The following is a 15,146-nucleotide window of genomic DNA, read 5'->3' on the forward strand; positions in this document are numbered from 1 at the left end:
AAGTTTTCCCAGCACCACTTATTGAAGAGGCTGTCTTTTCTCCATTGTATATTCTTGCCTCCTTTATCAAAGATAAGGTGACCATATGTGCATGGGTTTATCTCTGGGCTTTCTATCCTGTTCCATTGATCTATATTTATGTTTTTGTGCCAGTACCATGCTGTCTTGATTACTGTAGCTTTGTAGTATAGTCTGAAATCAGGGAGCATGATTCCTCCAACACCGTTTTTCTTTCTCAAGATTGTTTTGGCTATTCAGGTCTTTTGTGTTTCCATACAAATTGTGGAATTTTTTGTTCTACTTCTGTGAAAAATGCCATTAGTAGTTTTATAGGGATTGCAATGAATCTGTAGATTGCTTTGGGTAGTATAGTCATTTTCACAATGCTGATTCTTCCAATCCAAGAACATGGTATATCTCTCCATCTGTTTGTATCATCTTTACTTTCTTTCATCAGTGTCTTATAGTTTTCTACATACAGGTCTTTTGTCTCCTCAGGTAGGTTTTTTTTAAATTTAATTAATTTATTTTTTATACAGCAGGTTCTTATTAGTCATCCATTTTATACACATCAGTGTATACATGTCAATCTCAATCTTGCAATTCATCACACACACCCCACCCCCATCTCCTTCCCCGCTTGGTGTCCATACACCATACGTCTTTATGATTCTCTATGTACAGTATCATGTCATCTGCAAACAGTGACAGCTTTATTTCTTCTCTTCTGATTTGGATTCCTTTTTTTTCTTTTTCTTCTCTGATTGCTGTGGTTAAAACTTCCAAAACTATGTTGAATAATAATGGTGAGAGTAGGCAACCTTGTTCCTAATCTTAGTGAAAACAGTTTCAGTTTTTCACCATTGAGAACAATGTTGGCTGTGGGTTTCTCATATATGGCCTTTATTATGTTGAGTTAAGTTCCCTCTATGCCTACTTTCTGGAGAGTTTTTATCATAAATGGCTGATGAATTTTGTTGAAAGATTATTCTGCATCTATTGAGATTATCATATGGTGTTTATCCTTCAGTTTGTTAATATGGTGTATCACATCGATTGATTTGCATATATTGAAGAATCCTTGCATTCCTGGGATAAACCCCACTTGATCATGATGTATGATCCTTTTAATGTGCTGCTGGATTCTGTTTGCTAGTATTTTTTGAGGTGTTTTCATCTGTGTTCCTCAGTGATATTGGCCTGTCGTTTTCCTTTTTTTGTGACATCTTTGTCTGGTTTTTGTATCAGGGTGATGGTGGCCTTGTAGAAAGAGTTTGGGAGTATTCATCCCTCTGGTATATTCTGGAAGAGTTTGAGAAGGATAGGTGTTAGCTCTTCCCTAAATGTTTGAGAGAATTTGCCTGTGAAGCCATCTGGTCCCGGGCTTTTGTTTGTTGGAAGATTTTTCCTCAAAGTTTCAGTTTCAGTGCTTGTGATTGGTCTGTTCATATTTTCTATTTCTTCCTGGTTCAGTCTTGGAAGGTTGTGCTTTTCTATGAATTTGTCCATTTCTTCCAGGTTGTCCATTTTATTTCCATATAGTTCCTTGTAGTAATCTATCATTATCCTTTGTATTTCTGCAGTGTCGGATGTTACATCTCCTTTTTCATTTCTAATTCTATTGATTTGAGTCTTCTCCCTTTTTTTCTTGATAAGTCTTGCTAATGGTTTATAAATTTTGTTTATCTTCTCAAAGCACCAGTTTTTAGTTTTATTGATCTTTGCTATTATTCATTCATTGGGTTTTCATTCATTTCTGATATGATCTTTATGATTTCTTTCCTTCTGCTAACTTTGGGGGTTTTTGTTCTTCTTTCTCTAATTGTTTTAGGTGTAAGGTTAGGTTGTTTACTTGAGATGTTTCTTGTTTCTTGAGTTAGGATTGTATTGCTATAAACTTCCCTCTTAGAATTGCTTTTGCTGCATCCCATTGGTTTTCGGTCATCATGTTTTTATTGTCATATGTTTCTATGTATTCTTTATTTCATTTTTGATTTCTTCAGTGATCTCTTGGTTATTTAGTAGTGTACTGTTTAGCCTCCATGTGTTTCTACTTTTTACGTTTTTTTCCCTGTATTTGATATCTAGTCTCATAGTGTTGTCATCAGAAAAGATACTTGATATGAGTTCAATTTTCTTAAATTTACCAAGGCTTGTTCTGTGATCCAAGATATGCTCTATCCTGGAAAATGTTCCATGAGTACTTGAGAAGAAAGTGTATTCTATTGTTTTTGGATGGAATGTCTGATAAATATCTGTTAAGTCCATCTTGTGTAATGTATCATTTAAAGCTTATGTGTCCTTATTTATTTTCATTTTGGTTGATCTGTCCATTGGTGAAAGTGGGGTGTTAATGTCCCCTACTATTATTGTGTTACTCTCAATTTCCCCTTTTATGGCTGTTAGCATTTACCTTATGTATGGAGGTAATCCTATGTTGGGTGCTTAAATATTTACAGTTGTTATATCTTCTTATGCGATTGATACCTTGATCATTCTGTAGTGTCCTTCTTTGTCTCTTGTAATAGTCTTTATTTTAAAGTCCATTTTGTCTGATATGAGAATTGCTACTCCAGCTTTCTTTGGATTTCTATTTGCATGGAATATCTTTTTCCATCCCCTCACTTTCAGTCTGTATGTGTCCCTAGGTCTGAATTGGGTCTCTTGTAGACAGCATATATAGGGTCTTGTTTTTGTATCCATTCAGGCAGTCTTTGTCTTTTGTTTTAATCCATTTTTATTTAAGGTAGTTATCGATATGTATGTTCCTATTACCATTTTCTTAATTGTTTTGGGTTTGTTATTGTAGGTCTTTTCCTTCTCTTGTGTTTCCCGCCTAGAGAAGTTCCTTTAGCATTTGTTGTAAAGCTGGTTTGGTGGTGCTGAATTCTTTTAGATTTGCTTGTCTGTAAAGTTATTAGTTTCTCCATGGAATCTGAATGAGATCCTTGCTGGGTAGAGTAATCTTGGTTGTAGGTTTTTCTGTTTCATTACTTTAAATATGTCCTGCCACTCCCTTCTGGCTTGCAGAGTTTCTGCTGAGGGATCAGCTGTTAACCCTATGGAGATTCCCTTGTATGTTATTTGTTGCTTTTCCTTTGCTGCTTTTAGTATTTTTCTTTGTATTTAATTTTTGATGTTTGATTAATATGTGTCTTGGAATGTTTCTCCTTGGATTTATCTTGTATGGGTCTCTCTGCACTTCCTGGACTTGATTGACTATTTCCTTTCCCATGTTAGGGAAGTTTTCAACTATAATCTCTTCAAATATTTTCTCAGTCCTTTTCTTTTTCTCTTCTTCTTCTGAGACCCCTGTAACTCAAAATGTTGGTGCCTTTAATGTTGTCCCAGAGGTCTGTGAGACTGTCCTTAATTCTTTTCATTCTTTTTTCTTTATTCTGCTCTGCGGTAGTTATTTCCACTGTTTTATATTCCAGGTCACTTATCCATTCTTCTGCCTCAGTTAATCTGCTATTGATTCCTTCTAGAGATTTTAAAATTTCATTTATTGTGTTGTTCATCACTATTTGCTCTTTAGTTCTTCTAGGTCCTTGTTAAACGTTTCTTGTATTTTCTCCATTCTATTTCCAAGATTTTGGATCATCTTTGCTATCATTACTCTGAACTCTTTTTCAGGTAGACTGCCTATTTACTCTTCATTTGTTTGGTCTGGTGGGTTTTTACCTTGCTCCTTCATCTGCTGTGTATTTCTCTGTCTTCTCATTTTGCTTAACATACTGTGTTTGGGGTCTCACTTTCGCAGGCTGCAAATTTGTTGCTCCCTTTGTTTTTGGTGTCTGCCCCAGTGGGTAAGGTTTGTTCAGTGGGTTGTGTAGGCCTCCTGGTGGAGGGGACTGGTGCCTGTGTTCTGGTGGATAAGCTGGTTCTTGTCTTTCTGGTGGGCAGGACTGAGTCCAGTGGTGTGTTTTGGGGTGTCTGTGAACTTATTATAATTTTAGGCAGCCTCTCTGCTAATGGGTAGGGTTGTGATCCTGTCTTGCTAGTTGTTTGGCATGGGGTGTCTAGCACTGGAGCTTGCTAGTTGTTGAGTGGAACTGGGTCTTAGCGTTGAGATGGAAATCTCTGGTAGAGCTCTCACTGATTGATATCTGTGGGGCCAGTATGTCTCTGGTGGTCCACTGTCCTGAACTCGGCTCTCCCACTTCTGAGGCTCAGGCCTGACACCCAGCTGGAGCACCAAGACCCTGTCAGCCACACAGCTCAGAAGCAAAGGGAGAAAAAAGAAGAATAAAATAAAATAATATAAAATAAAAGTTATTAAAATTAAAACAAAAAAATAATATTCAAATAAAAAATTAAAAAGTAATTTAAAAAGTAGAGAGCAACCAAACCAATAAACAATTCCACCAATGATAACAAGTGCTAAAAAGTAAACTAAAATAAACACATAAATCAGAAACTAGTTAGTCACATACAGCAAACCCCATGTCTACAGTTGCTCCCAAAGTCCACCATCTCAATTTAGGGATTATTCGTTTTCTATTCAGGTATTCCAGAGATGCAGTGTAGATCAAGTTGATTGTGGAGACTTAATCCGCTGTTCCTAAGGGTGCACAGAGAAATTTTCCTTTCTCTTCTTTTTTTTGCAGTTCCTGGGGTTCAGCTTTGGATTTGGCCCTATGTCTGCACGCAGGTTTCCCTCCTGCATCTGTTCTTCACTAAGACAGGATGGGATTAATGGAGCCGCTGCTTAGGGGGCTCTTGCTCACTCAGGCTGAGGGAAGGGAGAGGTATGGAATGTGGTGCGAGCCTACAGCGGCAGAGGCCAGTGTGACCTTGCAACAGCCTGAGTTGCACCATGTGTTCTCCCGGAGAATTTGTCCCTGGATCATGGGACCCTGGCAGTGGCGGGCTGCACAGGCTGCCAGGAGGGGAGGTGTGGATCGGGACCTGTGCTTGCACACAGGCTTCTTGGTGGCTGCAGATGCAGCCTTAGCATTTCATGCCTATCTCTGGGGTCCGCACTGATAGCTGTGGCTTGCGCCCATCTCTGGAGCTCGTTTAGGCGGTGCTCTGAATCCCCTCTCTTCATGCACCCCAAAACAATGTTGTAGGCGGTGCTCTGAATCCCCTCTCCTCATGAACCCCAAAACAATGTTCTCTTGCCTTTTAGGAAGGTCCAGACTTTTTCCCGGACTCCCTCCCGGCCAGCCGTGGCGCACTAGCCCCTTCAGGCTGTGTTCACGCAGCCAAGCCCAGTCCTCTCCCTGGGGTCTGACCTCCGTAGCCCAAGCCTCAGCTCTCAGCCCCACCCGCCCAGGCGGGTGAGCAGACAAGCCTCTCAGGCTCGTCAGTGCTGGTCGGCACAGATCCTCTGTGCAGGAATCTCTCCGCTTTGCCCTCCGCACCTCTGTTGCTGCGCTCTTCTCTGTGGCTCTGAAGCTTACCCCTACCCCCCATCTCCACCAGTGAAGGGTCTTCCTAGTGTGTGGAATCTTTTCCTCCTTCACAGCTCCCTCCCAGAGGTGCAGGTCCTGTTCCTGTTCTTCTGTCTCTGTTTTTTCCTTTTTCTTTTGCCCTACCCAGGTACATGGGGAGTTTCGTGCCTTTTGGGAAGTCTGAGGTCTTCTGTCAGCATTCAGTAGGTGGTCCTAGGGGTTGTTCCACATGTAGATGTATTTTTGATCTTACTCCTCCGCCATCGTGAAGGTCCCGGTTGATGCATTTTAAACAAATATGCAATGCAATGGATTTAAGTTTTGTGGTTTTGATAAAAATTACAGCAACCTAAGATTCCACAGATTATTCAAGAGGAAGACAGAGATATTTATTAGTGCCATAATCTCCTAGATGATTCTAAGACTTCATTTATTTTCAGGTCAACTATATAAATGAATGGTGCAGAGTCCCTCCCCAAACCCCACCGATGGTAGCTTTTTCCAATTTTCTGCTTTAGTAGTATAGGCTTTCTAAACAGTAATATAATTTTCAATTGTCTTACTACAGGTATGATTTAATTGAACACACTGATTTTTTTTTGCAATTTTTTTGTGTCTTCAAGATACATATTTGTGTTCTCAAGAAACAAAATTCTTATATTTGCATCATATTTTACTGTTTTTGAAATTAACAAAAGAAAACTTTGGCCGTTGCAAACATTATTACCAAGCATCTTAATAGAGCCCCCAAAATGCAAATATCATTGAGGTATATCACTTCCCAAAGAAAAATGTAGCAAATGGGCTCCAGACCCTTCATGATTTTCAACATAACACTAACTTTATGAGATTAAAACAAATTTTATTCCAAGAATAAAAACTATTATTTACAAAGTTTTGGTGATAACATAAAACATATCTAAACCTGCAATGGAAATCAGTTGTCATTTTACAAGAGGATTTTTGTGTATGAGAAAAGAAGAGGCTGATGTCGTTGTGCTAAAGGATGGACACTGGGCAATTCATTAATTTCCCACTTGACCTAAATGATGTAGACTTACGCAATATAGAGGGCAGAAAACTTGTGCTCAGCTTCCAGTAAACCCTACCATCTGGGAAAAGTATTCTTGCCATTCTTTGTTCCTAAGCTTAAGCTCATTCCCTCTAGGGTAGAAGCAAAGAATATTTTTTTTTTAGTTCAACATTGTACAGTTTTTATTAAAAGAGAATCACAGGCTGAACAGTCAATTTTTCATATAGCAGGGTTACCATTGTGTCTTTGAGGACTTTTCAGTGGGATAGAGGAAAAAATGAGAATTGCTCTAAATTGGTTTCTAAGTACACTGACTTTTTAACCTGGACAAATTAAGGACTAGGGCATATCTTAATGTCAAATCTATGAAGGGCATGTCATTGCCATGTGTGATAATACTTCTTATCTCAGAGTATAGTTACATCAAATATTTCTTTGATCCCAAAGGAGGAGCATGAGAGTTGGTAAACAAACATTAAACTGTTTTGTGGGGAAAATATATATTTCATCCATAATGGGTTACTAAGTGGTGATTTTATTCAAGGGCAGTCACAGGAAGCAGGCAATGGGTTATGTACCCAAGACACCTGGGAATACTCCTACAGAGGCTACCCAGAAACCTGGATATGAGATTCTGAGGAGACTGATATCCTGTACAACAGCTTATTGAGTTTGTCACATTAGTCCTCCAAAATGGAAATATACAAATGTCTTAGTGGGGGGTGCTTTTTTTCCACCAAAGCACTCAGTTTTTCTGATTTCTTTGAATTGACTTTTGATCTTGTTTTTCTTTTGTTTTCCCAATTATCTTCAAGTTGGGGGATTGTCCACCACAAACTTTACTAGATCAGTTCCATATTTTTGTGCACCCTTCCCCATTGCATTTGATATTAGAAAACAGAATTCCCGAATATTTCTTCTTTGGAGAGTCAGACTCAGACAAAATTGCAAAGTAAGTGAAATGTATCTCCAATGCCCTCCAGTCCTATTTCAGTCTTTCTGCTTTCCTTTTGGGTAATAGCCATACCAGAAGTGATACCTCACACTGTTCTGTCTTTTTTCTTCCCAATAAAACCCTACAAGTCTTCTACAATTATTATCTCCATTTTATTTTACCAATTATGAAACAAGTAAGAAATAGCACCAAGGGCACACTTCTTGAATACAAAATTCAAACTCCATTGAGGTCTGACCTAGTGCTCTGCTGAGGTGACATCTTATCTGGACTCTCTTCCTGACACTGTCCTGAGCTGCCATCTCCTGCCGCTGTCCTGCCCTCTCAGATGCCAGCAATGCTCTATAGGGCCCTTTTCCACCTTGATCTCTGAGCTAAAATCCAAATTACCTAACCTGTGCTGCACTAAGCAATTGGTAGCATTCTAAATAATTTGAGAAGCAATTTCAAGTAAAGGAACTCATCCGGGATAATAAATCCCTTGTTGAATTTTTTGGGGAGGACTCTGGAACTCTCTAACACAAATCACGATTTTAAGTTTACAGTTTAAAAATCTTGGTCTCCAAATTTTGCTGTGTAAATTTAACACTGTTTTATGATGAATTAACTCTAACTGTGCAAAGGAAAAGCCATTCTTTTTAAATTCACCTCCCTCCTCTACCTCAATTTGCTTCATATAATTCATAAGCTATTGAAAATTTGAAGATCCTCTAACGAATTCCAGATGCTTCTGCAATAATTTCCAGGCTCTGTAACTTTTGCTAACACTACTTCACTCTTGCAGCTTTACCTTTTTAGCTGAAAGCTTGAACCTTTTGAACTAGTGCTTTTCACACTATGCTCCCCAGTGGAGGACTGCCACGTCACCCTCACCCACACCCACCTGGGTCAGCACAGCCCTGCTTATAGATCTTTTCATGTTTTCACCATGACACCAAGGGTTCAAGGGTAAAACGTCCTGAAACCTTGAGCTAGATGTTTGAGAACTTAAAAAATTTTCTTATATGATATGGCCATATTGTTTTTACTAACACATTTTGACACTAAGTAATCATTGCTATGGATTTCTGAAGGACTTATTTTGCAGTGAAAGAAGTAGAACTATTCATATATTATTCATGAAGATATGGGCTTTATAAGATAGAAGAATCCCTGCATTACAGATTATGATAATTATTCTAACTATAAAGAAAAAGAGGAGAGTATTATTTCCGCAAAGTGCCATAACAGTTTAGCTTTTGTTTATGTGTTGTTGTTTATATTTTGGTTTTGTTTGGGAGAGAAGGGTAAATAATACGGGATATCAAAAAAAAACAAGCTGTGTCAAGTTTAAAGTGTACAATGTTATCATACATATATGTAATCATCTTAGTTTAAGACTAACAATTTAAAATATAAAATTTACTAGTGTTAGAAAACAGATTTACAGTGGTTTTGTTAGAGAAATCTGTGTATTTATTAATATTCCTGAGGAGGGAAAAGATTCATGCAAATACATGGGCTAAATACTGCAGGTGCATGCTACATCTCTCCATGATATGAAAAACTCTTTACAATTCCATGAGATGTGAATTAATAGTAGAAAATATTTTTTTCCCAACTAACAACAAAATAAGGAAATATTTCTCAGAATTATCAAAACACTGTATATGTGTGTATGCTTGTATATATCTTTGTGAGGATTTGTGAGCTCATTATAAGGAGAATATCATTATTGTTTACTTTATGTTCTAGAGATTTCTGACAAAAAGAAGACAATGGAGACCTTTCTACAATTTATATTAAGCATACTAGGATGTCATTTTCAATGGTGTATACATATATACATATATATATATATTCTTCCAAAACACATGTGTTTATATTTGTTCTCTGCATACTTTCTGGGCTAAATTATTAGTTTCCTAAACTTTGGCATCTTTAATTTTAGAGCAATTACAGTCTTTAAATTAGTAAAAGAAATGTTTATATATCATACTTTAATTCCCCTTAAATAGGATGGCTCCACCTGGACTGGTATAAGATCATTTCAGCAATTCCTTTACCCTCCCCAATGCAGGAGAATCTCCTGATTGGTTTCTGAAATCTATCAGTTTCCATAACAAGAACATATCATTTGGACATTTTTAAACAAATCCTGGTTTGCTGTTTTTGTTCTTGTTGTGCTAATTGTGATGGCTGGCTTTATTTTTTTTTTTTAATTAAATGAAGAAATGCCACGTTCACATACAACAGTTAGTCTATTCCATCTTGCAAGATCCATTTTTACCAGAAGTCAAATCTGTTCGGGTCACTCAGTGGTGGCCCTCTCTAGGACATGTCAAGTAATTAAAAATAATGATAACAGCTGTGAATAAATACAATCAGAACAAAACGGTCTTCATGAAAAACAAAGCAAACAAAAACACTGTCCTAAGGGACGAATACAATGAAAACAGCACATAGAGGAGATGCTTTAGCCGACCATTCTGCTAAAAAGTCTGCTCTGACTGAAGTCCTTTCATGGGAACCTCCCATGGAACTTGTCAAATCCATGGAGGGGTTCAGATATTCCATCCTAGGTACCCTAAATTTGTTTTCTAAATTATGAAAAGAAACAGAGGGAGCCATCATATTGGAAGACCCACGTGGCTAAGATCTGGCAAAGCCAGGATGATCATGAGGTAGCATCCGATAAAACTTGAAATGAACACTTGTCAAAATTCTCCACCAGATGATCCGATTCATCACAGTAAGGGGAAAATGTCCACAATATTAAACACTAATGGATAAAATATTTAAGGATAACAAAATATAGCCTCATCCACAGGTAACATAATTCTGGGAAAAAGTGTAAAAGCAAGGCATAGACTGGAACCATGCTGTGAGAGAACATTTGAGCATTTTTAACTGAACTTTATAAAATGACTTCCCTCTGGGTGATGAATATGCACAAATAATAGTGTGCTTATTTTCTGGAGGGTTGAAATACTCCCTTGTTAAAACAACCACAGCACAGATTGTAGCTAAAAGACTGAATACCCTATTGCCAATGTAGAACATTCTAACCATTCTATTCAGTAAGAGGGGGCCATTTTACCAGCAGTTATTCATGAATTCTACAAGGATTTGTCCCCTGCTAAAAAATATTCACTGTCTTCATTACTGTGAAACCTCTAGAATAACAGAAAGCATTTTAACTGGAATTGGTAAGTTATACTAATTAAGTCCTAATAGTGGAAGATCTTCAGAAAACCCCACAAAAGTCTATGGCTAACCCAAGATCCTCAGAATAAATAATGGCAATGAACAGGACAGAACTTACAATCAACACCACCAAAACCAGATCCTCCTAAATACCTGAAACCACTGATTGTTACACTTTCCTTTGCACACTTTTATTATCCTTTTATTTGTATCTTTTTCCTTACAAGTTTATACACTTCTGATTTTTCCTACCATGTTCCTCTTATAATATAAACTTGCTTATTTTTAAAATTTACTAGATCCAATTACCACTATAACTCTTTAATAGCTCTTCCAAGTGATTGCTGGTCACCTAATTTGAAAAAAAACTAAGTTAAGGTATGTTACACTGACTTTACTAACAATGAATCTCTTGTAGATAATGCAAGTTTAGGGCACCAGAAAAAGGGGGTAAGATATTTTGCAGATGCCAAAATGACTGTTTGTCTTAACAACACCTTAAAAACAATATACTTACAGCTTCACAAAAGTTGTTCACTTCTCTCAGGAAGCGCCTGTGTTCTTCATCTTGTGTGAAAATCAATGCTCTTCAGTGTTCACACAGAACCACAGTTTTTTGTTCTGCAAGGCTATTAGGCTTCCCCAAGTGGATGACTCCTGAATATCTTCTGTTGGCCTTCAGATTTATAAAGATCCCAAAGTTGTGAAGTTCTTTGTAGAGAAATAATAACTAGTGGAACAGACCACAGAGTAGTTAGGCAACTCGAGGTAGGCATAAAAAGTCTGTTCTATAATTTGAATATTGTAATAAGTAATATAGCACAAAAATAAGTTTAAATTCCTTATATAAATCATTGGACAACATAGGATTTTCTTTCAGCTCCTCAGGGAAAATCTGTGCTGTTACTAACTTGTCCTATTGTATCTGAATTAACACTACTCATAAAATAAATCAATCTATATCTAAATGAAAAAGAAAGTCAACCTGGCTATCTAAAGTAGACTCGGAGAGTCATTGGGATCTGCTTTCTTGGGCAACCTAGAAAAACCTTGGATTATTTCTAGAGTGCCTTTCCATCCCATAGTTATTTTTGTTTTTCTCACAGTTGTTTAATATCTGTTGTCTATAAACTTAAATGCTTGTATGCAGTTTCTGTCCTGATTGATAGGTGATTCAACAAACAGCTCAAAGACAACAGCAGAATATATAATCATGCTGATCAAAAATCATACCTGCACAAACAAACTTCATCTTAAAGGAGATCTGAAAACAATCCACATCTTCAAGGAGAATCAACTACAACGGGGAAAAGCTGAGCAATTCATGATGGGCTTTACTCCAGTTGGCTGTGAAAGAACCAAAAAGAACTATGAATAGAAAATATCCTGCATTGTAGAAAAAAGCAAACCAAAAAACTGATCTTCTGTTGCCATGCTAATAAGAGCAATCAGAACTCATTTTTAACTTCCTCAATAAATAAATGACAGCCTCTTAGTCATCATAAAAATTACCCCCTAGACATTTTTAAACAAATCCTGGTTTGCTGTTTTTGTTCTTGTTGTGCTAATTGTGATGGTTGGCTTTATTATTATTATTTTTTAATTAAATGAAGAAATGTCACATTCACATACAACAGTTAGTCTATTCCATCTATTCCCCTAGCAGAAAGTTCAGCTGTGTGTGTATGTGTGTGTGTTTCAGGTGCTGAATGATGGTTTTATCCTTTACAGGGTAGCGGTTACATGGGTGTATATACGTTTGTTCAAACTCTATACAAATATTTATGACTTCTATTGTATTTTCCTTAAATCTCCGTTGAAAAAAAAGAGCATTAGGAATAAAACAGCCCAAAAGAGGCAGGTGTTTAGAACTATCTGGCCTCTCTCACATCCACATCAGCAGCCCCTAGGACACCTTTATGATCTCGATGGGAACCACAGAACACAGTTTAAAAACAGCTGCTATATACATGATAATGACAACTCAAGGAGGCACTGGAAAACATAGCTTAAAATTCTTAAATAATGATATTTTGACTAATTTGGAGAGGCTTAAAAAGCATGAACTAAAATACAAGACAGGAATGACATGAAAGTAGGGAAAAGGGATCAGAACTAAAGCAACCTAAGATACCTTAGATTATTCAAGAAGATAAGAGATATTGGTTAGTTTTTAAATCAATCTGCATGGCAAAAAATTCAAGGGTAATCACAGAGTTAATAACATAAAAGGTATAACTTCCATTCCAGTAAAGGAAAAAGAAGAGAATAAAGAAAATCTGGTCAATCCAATACAAGGAAGGAAAGGAGAAAAAAGAAGCAAAGAAAATGTATTGTCAGTAATGTGCTAGAGCCAGGTTACAAAGTCCCTCAAGAGCTCTCCAGAGCTGCTGTGCACAAGTCTTCACATCAGCTTCAGTTCTTCCATGTTGATTGCTTGCATTATGCCACACAGAGAGTATTTACACCAGGGGAATAAGCAACTGTTACAAACTAAAGATTTTGTTTCAGAGAGCCAGTTTTTAAACAGTTACCAGTATACCTCTGTGCATATTAAGTAGAAAATGCAACTACTACTCATACTAAAAATAATAGCAAGAATATGGCTTAGTAATATTACTATCTACTCAAACTGGCTCTATGCCCCCCAAAGCATTTTTGAGGTAATTATTTAATCATATGAGATAATATAAGGATAAATTCATGTAAGGATGTAACAATCCTAAGCTTGTGTACGAAGTCTTAACATTTATAAAGCAAAAAAAGAATAAGAAGTGGAAAAATCTGTAGGCAGATTGGGGGATTTTAACATACCCCCCTCAGAAGCTGATAGATTAAGCTGACCAAAAAACAAAAACAAAAACAAAAACAAAACAAAACACAAAAACAAAAAACCCTCTCAAAATATATAAAAAGATTTTACTGCACAAATAAGAAGCATGATTGAATGTACACATATAAAACACTGCAGCCAATAAGTATAGAATACAATTTATTTGGAAGCACATATGATGCAGTTATTAAATTGCCATAAAAAGTTTTGAATAGCTAAGAATTGGCACATAAACCTTATTTCATAATCATCTTGTCATAAAAAGAAAACAAGAAGAGAATTGAAATTATACATTTGGTAACAAAATAAATAAATACTTATTTCACAGATCAGAAACTAAATTTGAATTGAAATTTAGGAAATGTTTGAAACTGCCCTACAACAAAAGCAGTTTGTTATAAAACCCATGGAATTCTGTTAATCAGGAGGTATTTAGGGAGAAATGTACCGCCTAGAATACAACATGTTAGAAAACAAAATGATTAACCATAAATGACATAAGTGCTCGTCTTAAAAGTTAGAAAAAGAAAACTTACTAAACTTAATAGAATTAGGAAGAATGACATATTTTCTAGAAAAAAAAATAAGTAATCAAAACTGACTAACTACAAAACGAATACAAACATCTCTATTAGAGTTAAATAAATCAGTCAATCTCCAAATATACTCACAAAACAAAGAAGTGTAGGGCTTGGACACAGAAAATAAAATTACTTTTGGGAAAGGTCACTTTTTTTCAATCCAAACAAAGATGCTATATAGATTAGTATTAGTTTGGGAATCCCAAACCATTACTTTAACAATCGATTTCAACCTCCCTATTAGTGTGTGTGTGTGTGTGTGTGTGTGTGTCTTGTAATCCTAAAGTCTACATATTACCTCAAGAGACTTTTTCAAATAAGTTAAACAACATAAAAATTAATTTGTCATTTACTGTGAAGACACAGCAAATATTTACCCCAAATCATATTTTAAATAGAATTTTAAAACAACTCCCTGAATAAGCACTATTGAGTTAATGAAATTAAATCTATATATATCAAGTGCATAAAACATTTTGTATCCTTATTTTAACTTTCATCATGTGTAAACCACGGTATACTAGTGAATTGTATTCAGAAAAGAATGCTGTTCATGTAACACCACTTTTCCAAAGAGAAAAAGGTGAATCTGAACTCTGTCATTTTGACAAAAAAAAAAATTTTGTTTTCAAGAATCTCCTACTGGAATCTGCAGAGAGTTGAAGAAATAGGAATTATTTGTGGCTCATATTAAATTTTCTACTTGAAAATATTACTTTGCCTCAATATTAGTACACAATACTAGAAACATAACTCTAAAATTCACTTTGTACAGTTTTACAATAATTTAATGAAGCCTAATGATGTCTTAGGGGAGAAAAGCAAAGATATCCTCTGTTGTATTCTGTTTTGCCTTTAAAGTTATCAGTATCCTATCAAGCTATTCAAAGCTCAACTGAATCTTTAATAGGCATTTTCTCTTGCTAAAAAAAGCAATTGTTTAGTGTTTTCCTTTAAATGTGAGACAAATCAATAATGCAATAAGGGCAAGGAAGAACATTTTCACAAAGGCCACAGGCTTTTTTTTTTTTAACATCTTTATTGGAGTATAATTGCTTTACAATGGTGTGTTAGTTTCTGCTTTATAACAAAGTGAATCAGTTATATGTATACATATATCCCCATATCTCTTCCCTCTTGCGTCTCTCTCCCTCCCACC

At 36.2% G+C, this 15,146-nt stretch overlaps 1 long non-coding RNA gene across 3 annotated transcripts in view; it reads right to left on the reverse strand.

Annotated features, from left to right (window-relative positions):
* Window positions 1-15,146, reverse strand: part of LOC129392481 (uncharacterized) — a 460,125-nt gene that overhangs the window by 39,555 nt on the left and 405,424 nt on the right. For 2 of the 3 annotated variants that reach the window (XR_008618433.1, XR_008618432.1), the window contains 3 exons: window positions 11,807-11,920; window positions 11,091-11,303; window positions 3,505-4,220 (listed from right to left, as the gene is read on the reverse strand). This is a non-coding gene — a long non-coding RNA (uncharacterized lncRNA). Of the gene's footprint in view, window positions 1-3,504; window positions 4,221-11,090; window positions 11,304-11,806; window positions 11,921-15,146 lie in introns of those variants that run through there. The other variant, XR_008618434.1, reaches the window with a different exon arrangement.

The sequence above is a fragment of the Physeter macrocephalus genome, chromosome 10 (genome assembly GCF_002837175.3).
Source record: "Physeter macrocephalus isolate SW-GA chromosome 10, ASM283717v5, whole genome shotgun sequence".
In the NCBI taxonomy this organism is placed as follows: Eukaryota; Metazoa; Chordata; class Mammalia; order Artiodactyla; family Physeteridae; genus Physeter; species Physeter macrocephalus.